Here is an 8,473-nt window from a genome sequence, read left to right on the forward strand (position 1 = left end):
TGGAAAACCGGGCCACATTATTAGAAATTGCCCGAACCAGGAGAACACGAATGGACAAGGCCGCGGAAGAGTTTTCAATATTAATGCGGCAGAGGCACAGGAAGACCCGGAGCTTGTTACGGGTACGTTTCTTATTGACAATAAATATGCTTACGTTTTATTTGATTCGGGTGCGGATAAAAGCTATATGAGTAGAGATTTTTGTGCTAAATTAAGTTGTCCATTGACGCCTTTGGATAGTAAATTTTTACTCGAATTAGCAAATGGTAAATTAATTTCAGCAGATAATATATGTCGGAATCGAGAAATTAAACTGCTTAGCGAAACATTTAAGATTGATTTGATACCAGTAGAGTTAGGGAGTTTTGATGTGATAATCGGTATGGACTGGTTGAAAGAAGTGAAAGCAGAGATCGTTTGTTACAAAAATGCAATTCGCATTATACGAGAAAAAGGAAAACCCTTAATGGTGTACGGAGAAAAGGGCAACACGAAGCTACATCTTATTAGTAATTTGAAGGCACAAAAACTAATAAGAAAAGGTTGCTATGCTGTTCTAGCACACGTCGAGAAAGTACAAACTGAAGAAAAGAGCATCAATGATGTTCCCATTGCAAAAGAATTTCCCGATGTATTTCCGAAAGAATTACCGGGATTACCCCCACATCGATCCGTTGAATTTCAAATAGATCTTGTACCAGGAGCTGAACCAATAGCTCGTGCTCCTTACAGACTCGCACCCAGCGAGATGAAAGAACTGCAAAGCCAATTACAAGAACTTTTAGAGCGTGGTTTCATTCGACCAAGCACATCACCGTGGGGAGCTCCTGTTTTGTTTGTCAAGAAGAAAGATGGTACATTCAGGTTGTGTATCGACTACCGAGAGTTGAACAAACTTACCATCAAGAACCGCTACCCACTACCGAGAATCGACGACTTATTTGATCAACTACAAGGCTCGTCTGTTTATTCAAAGATTGACTTACGTTCCGGGTATCATCAAATGCGGGTGAAAGAAGATGATATTCCAAAGACTGCTTTCAGAACACGTTACGGTCATTACGAGTTTATGGTCATGCCGTTTGGTTTAACTAATGCACCAGTTGTGTTCATAGACCTTATGAACCGAGTGTGTGGACCATACCTTGACAAGTTTGTCATTGTTTTCATTGATGACATACTTATTTACTCAAAGAATGACCAAGAACACGGTGAACATTTGAGAAAGGTGTTAGAAGTATTGAGGAAGGAAGACTTGTACGCTAAGTTTTTAAAGTGTGCATTTTGGTTGGAAGAAGTTCAATTCCTCGGTCACATAGTGAACAAAGAAGGTATTAAGGTGGATCCGGCAAAGATAGAAACTGTTAAAAAGTGGGAAACCCCGAAAACTCCGAAACACATACGCCAGTTTTTAGGACTAGCTGGTTACTACAGAAGGTTCATCCAAGACTTTTCCAGAATAGCAAAACCCTTGACTGCATTAACGCATAAAGGGAAGAAATTTGAATGGAAGGATGAACAAGAGAAAGCGTTTCAGTTATTGAAGAAAAAGCTAACTACGGCACCTATATTGTCATTGCCTGAAGGGAATGATGATTTTGTGATTTATTGTGACGCATCAAAGCAAGGTCTCGGTTGTGTATTAATGCAACGAACGAAGGTGATTGCTTATGCGTCTAGACAATTGAAGATTCACGAACAAAATTATACGACGCATGATTTGGAATTAGGCGCGGTTGTTTTTGCATTAAAGACTTGGAGGCACTACTTATATGGGGTCAAAAGTATTATATATACCGACCACAAAAGACTTCAACACATATTTAATCAGAAACAACTGAATATGAGGCAGCGTAGGTGGATTGAATTGTTGAATGATTACGACTTTGAGATTCGTTACCACCCGGGGAAGGCAAATGTGGTAGCCGATGCCTTGAGCAGGAAGGACAGAGAACCCATTCGAGTAAAATCTATGAATATAATGATTCATAATAACCTTACTACTCAAATAAAGGAGGCGCAACAAGGAGTTTTAAAAGAGGGAAATTTAAAGGATGAAATACCCAAAGAATCGGAGAAGCATCTTAATATTCGGGAAGACGGAACCCGGTATAGGGCTGAAAGGATTTGGGTACCAAAATTTGGAGATATGAGAGAAATGGTACTTAGAGAAGCTCATAAAACCAGATACTCAATACATCCTGGAACGGGGAAGATGTACAAGGATCTCAAGAAACATTTTTGGTGGCCGGGTATGAAAGCCGATGTTGCTAAATACGTGGGAGAATGTTTGACGTGTTCTAAGGTCAAAGCTGAGCATCAGAAACCATCAGGTCTACTTCAACAACCCGAAATCCCGGAATGGAAATGGGAAAACATTACCATGGATTTCATCACTAAATTGCCAAGGACTGCAAGTGGTTTTGATACTATTTGGGTAATAGTTGATCGTCTCACCAAATCAGCACACTTCCTGCCAATAAGAGAAGATGACAAGATGGAGAAGTTAGCACGACTGTATTTGAAGGAAGTCGTCTCCAGACATTGAATACCAATCTCTATTATCTCTGATAGGGATGGCAGATTTATTTCAAGATTCTGGCAGACATTACAGCAAGCATTAGGAACAGACATGAGTACTGCCTATCATCCACAAACTGATGGGCAGAGTGAAAGGACGATACAAACGCTTGAAGACATGCTACGAGCATGTGTTATTGATTTCGGAAACAGTTGGGATCGACATCTACCATTAGCAGAATTTTCCTACAACAACAGCTACCATTCAAGCATTGAGATGGCGCCGTTTGAAGCACTTTATGGTAGAAAGTGCAGGTCTCCGATTTGTTGGAGTGAAGTGGGGGATAGACAGATTACGGGTCCGGAGATTATACAAGAAACTACCGAGAAGATCATCCAAATTCAACAACGGTTGAAAACTGCCCAAAGTCGACAAAAGAGCTACGCTGACATTAAAAGAAAAGATATAGAATTTGAAATTGGAGAGATGGTCATGCTTAAAGTTGCACCTTGGAAAGGCGTTGTTCGATTTGGTAAACGGGGGAAATTAAATCCAAGGTATATTGGACCATTCAAGATTATTGATCGCGTCGGACCAGTAGCTTACCGACTTGAGTTGCCTCAACAACTCGCGGCTGTACATAACACTTTCCACGTCTCGAATTTGAAGAAATGTTTTGCTAAAGAAGATCTCACTATTCCGTTAGATGAAATCCAAATCAACGAAAAACTTCAATTCATCGAAGAACCCGTCGAAATAATGGATCGTGAGGTTAAAAGACTTAAGCAAAATAAGATACCAATTGTTAAGGTTCGATGGAATGCTCGTAGAGGACCCGAGTTCACATGGGAGCGTGTGTAGTGACCCGAACTTTTCCATGTTTATATATATTAATTGGGATTGATATTTACATGATTAAATGTTTCCAACATGTTAAGCAATCAAACTTGTTAAGACTTGATTAATTGAAATATGTTTCATATAGACAATTGACCACCCAAGTTGACCGGTGATTCACGAACGTTAAAACTTTTAAAAACTATATGATGACATATAATGGATATATATATATAGTTAACATGATACTATGATAAGTAAACATATCATTAAGTATATTAACAATGAACTACATATGTAAAAACAAGACTACTAACTTAATGATTTTTAAACGAGACATATATGTAACGATTATCGTTGTAAAGACATTTAATGTATATATATCATATTAAGAGATATTCATACATGATAATATCATGATAATATAATAATTTAAAATCTCATTTGATATTATAAACATTGGGTTAACAACATTTAACAAGATCGTTAACCTAAAGGTTTCAAAACAACACTTGCATGTAACGACTAACGATGACTTAACGACTCAGTTAAAATGTATATACATGTAGTGTTTTAATATGTATTTATACACTTTTGAAAGACTTCAATACACTTATCAAAATACTTCTACTTTACAAAAATGCTTACAAATACATCCTCGTTCAGTTTCATCAACAATTCTACTCGTATGCACCCGTATTCGTACTCGTACAATACACAGCTTTTAGATGTATGTACTATTGGTATATACACTCCAATGATCAGCTCTTAGCAGCCCATGTGAGTCACCTAACACATGTGGGAACCATCATTTGGCAACTAGCATGAAATATCTCATAAAATTACAAAAATATGAGTAATCATTCATGACTTATTTACATGAAAACAAAATTACATATCCTTTATATCTAATCCATACACCAACGACCAAAAACACCTACAAACACTTTCATTCTTCAATTTTCTTCATCTAATTGATCTCTCTCAAGTTCTATCTTCAAGTTCTAAGTGTTCTTCATAAATTCCAAAAGTTCTAGTTTCATAAAATCAAGAATACTTTCAAGTTTGCTAGCTCACTTTCAATCTTGTAAGGTGATCATCCAACCTCAAGAAATCTTTGTTTCTTACAGTAGGTTATCATTCTAATACAAGGAAATAATCATATTCAAACTTTGGTTCAATTTCTATAACTATAACAATCTTATTTCAAGTGATGATCTTACTTGAACTTGTTTTCGTGTCATGATTCTGCTTCAAGAACTTCGAGCCATCCAAGGATCCATTGAAGCTAGATCCATTTTTCTCTTTTCCAGTAGGTTTATCCAAGGAACTTAAGGTAGTAATGATGTTCATAACATCATTCGATTCATACATATAAAGCTATCTTATTCGAAGGTTTAAACTTGTAATCACTAGAACATAGTTTAGTTAATTCTAAACTTGTTCGCAAACAAAAGTTAATCCTTATAACTTGACTTTTAAAATCAACTAAACACATGTTCTATATTTATATGATATGCTAACTTAATGATTTAAAACCTGGAAACACGAAAAACACTGTAAAACCGGATTTACGCCGTCGTAGTAACACCGCGGGCTGTTTTGGGTTAGTTAATTAAAAACTATGATAAACTTTGATTTTAAAGTTGTTATTCTGAGAAAATGATTTTTATTATGAACATGAAACTATATCCAAAAATTATGATTAAACTCAAAGTGGAAGTATGTTTTCTAAAATGGTCATCTAGACGTCGTTCTTTCGACTGAAATGACTACCTTTACAAAAACGACTTGTAACTTATTTTTCCGACTAAAAACCTATACTTTTCTGCTTAGATTCATAAAATAGAGTTCAATATGAAACCATAGCAATTTGATTCACTCAAAACGGATTTAAAATGAAGAAGTTATGGGTAAAACAAGATTGGATAATTTTTCTCATTTTAGCTACGTGAAAATTGGTAACAAATCTATTCCAACCATAACTTAATCAACTTGTATTGTATATTATGTAATCTTGAGATACCATAGACACGTATACAATGTTTCGACCTATCATGTTGACACATCTATATATATTTCGGAACAACCATAGACACTCTATATGTGAATGTTGGAGTTAGCTATACAGGGTTGAGGTTGATTCCAAAATATATATAGTTTGAGTTGTGATCAATACTGAGATACGTATACACTGGGTCGTGGATTGATTCAAGATAATATTTATCGATTTATTTCTGTACATCTAACTGTGGACAACTAGTTGTAGGTTACTAACGAGGACAGCTGACTTAATAAACTTAAAACATCAAAATATATTAAAAGTGTTGTAAATATATTTTGAACATACTTTGATATATATGTATATATTGTTATAGGTTCGTGAATCAACCAGTGGCCAAGTCTTACTTCCCGACGAAGTAAAAATCTGTGAAAGTGAGTTATAGTCCCACTTTTAAAATTTAATATTTTTGGGATGAGAATACATGCAGGTTTTATAAATGATTTACAAAATAGACACAAGTACGTGAAACTACATTCTATGGTTGAATTATCGAAATCGAATATGCCCCTTTTTATTAAGTCTGGTAATCTAAGAATTAGGGAACAGACACCCTAATTGACGCGAATCCTAAAGATAGATCTATTGGGCCTAACAAACCCCATCCAAAGTACCGGATGCTTAAGTACTTCGAAATTTATATCATATCCGAAGGGTGTCCCGGAATGATGGGGATATTCTTATATATGCATCTTGTTAATGTCGGTTACCAGGTGTTCACCATATGAATGATTTTTATCTCTATGTATGGGATGTGTATTGAAATATGAAATCTTGTGGTCTATTGTTACGATTTGATATATATAGGTTAAACCTATAACTCACCAACATTTTTGTTGACGTTTAAAGCATGTTTATTCTCAGGTGAATATTAAGAGCTTCCGCTGTTGCATACTAAAATAAGGACAAGATTTGGAGTCCATGTTTGTATGATATTGTGTAAAAACTGCATTCAAGAAACTGATTTCGATGTAACATATTTGTATTGTAAACCATTATGTAATGGTCGTGTGTAAACAGGATATTTTAGATTATCATTATTTGATAATCTACGTAAAGCTTTTTAAACCTTTATTTATGAAATAAAGGTTATGGTTTGTTTTAAAAATGAATGCAGTCTTTGAAAAACGTCTCATATAGAGGTCAAAACCTCGCAACGAAATCAATTAATATGGAACGTTTTTAATCAATAAGAACGGGACATTTCAGTTGGTATCAGAGCGTTGGTCTTAGAGAACCAGAATTTTGCATTAGTGTGTCTTATCGAGTTTGTTAGGATGCATTAGTGAGTCTGGACTTCGACCGTGTTTACTTGAAAAATGATTGCTTAACAAATTTTGTTGGAAACTATATATTTTTAACATGTGAATATTATGTGATATATTAATCTCTTAACGCGTTTGATATTATGTGATAGATGTCTACCTCTAGAACAAGTCCCATTGACTCACCTAATAATAATGAAGAGTCAAATGTAAATTGGAATGATTCGTGGACTGATTCACAAGTTCCCGAAGAGGAACCGGAAGAAGAGTCGGAACCGGAAGAAGAATCGGAACCGGAAGAAGAATCGGAACCGGATGACGAAATAGAACCGGTGGGGAAAATAATAAAACGGTTAAGTAAAAGAAAATCCTCAACCAACCGACCAAGGTTAATTATGGTCAATGGTGTTTCCGCCAAGGAAGCAAAATATTGGGAGGATTACCAATTCTCCGATGAATCGGATTCCGACGAGAATTCCGATGATGTTATAGAAATTACCCCAACTGAATTTAAAAAGGCAAAAGAAAATAATAAGGTAAAGGGCATAAAAATAGAGAAATCTAATTCCAACCCCGATGAACTTTATATGTATCGTCAACGCCCGAAGTCCTTAAGTTGTAACAATGACCCGGGAACCTCTAAACCACCAGGTTTTTCTAAACCAATGTGGACAACGACGGCTCGTATTAGGGGAACATCATATATCCCTAGAAACTTGGCAAAACGAACCAAAACTGAAGAAGAAGAAACGAGCGAGTCGGAATAAGATAGTTGTATTCGTGTGGTGTAATATATGTAATATAGTGTTCTTATGCTTTATGATATATGTAAAAATTGCTTGTATTAATAAGTATTTTTTTATGAATCTAACTCTTGTCTATTTTACAGTTTAAAAACACAAAATGGATAGACAACCCAATATTTTAAGAGACCTACCCGGAGACATGATTGATGAAATCTTGTCTAGAGTCGGCCAGAATTCTTCGGCACAACTATTTAAGGCGAGATCAGTTTGTAAGACATTCGAAGAACGTTCCAAGAATTTCTTGGTTTATAAGAGACTTTCGTTTGAAAGATGGGGGATATCACATTGGGAAACCCATAAGTTACGATGTGTTTACTTTGACGCATATATTGCGGGGAACCCAAATGCTATTTTACGCAACGGGTTAAGAAATTATTTTGACTCAATATATCCAAATATTGGACTTCGTGATTTAGAAAAAGCGGCTAACATGCAACATAAAGAAGCATGTTATGCTTACGGATTAGTAATGTTCGCTTCTCACCAAAGTGAGAACAAGAACATCGGGCTACAACTATTAAACAAAACGTTTCCACAAGTGACGGAGTCGGTAATTGGGGTAAGAAATGAGGTTTTTAGATTATTACGGGACTGTTGGACATTACGTAACCCTCGTCCCTTTGACGACGTTACAACACGCTGTCTTATCAACGGCCATAACGGTTATGTTGCACAAGACCAAGGATGGGAAGTAGTCCTAGTAAAACCAGAATGCATGACTTGTTTCTGGACGTATGAATTACGTGTCTTTATTGCCTTTGCTGAACGACTTGTGTACTAGCTAGAATTATCTTCACAACTATCTTGTATCAAAGTTATTGTGTTCTATATTTCATGCTTTATGTAAAATAAGCGGTATTGTAAGTTTGTAAAATATTGTATAAAAGTTTGAACGCGAAATATTATTATAATCAGTTTTTCATATAGAATTGTAGTAGTTGAATTGTATATTAGCTACTAAGTATGAACTTAAAGGGTAGGT

The sequence above is a fragment of the Rutidosis leptorrhynchoides genome, chromosome 3, assembly GCF_046630445.1.
Source record: "Rutidosis leptorrhynchoides isolate AG116_Rl617_1_P2 chromosome 3, CSIRO_AGI_Rlap_v1, whole genome shotgun sequence".
NCBI lineage: Eukaryota > Viridiplantae > Streptophyta > Magnoliopsida > Asterales > Asteraceae > Rutidosis > Rutidosis leptorrhynchoides.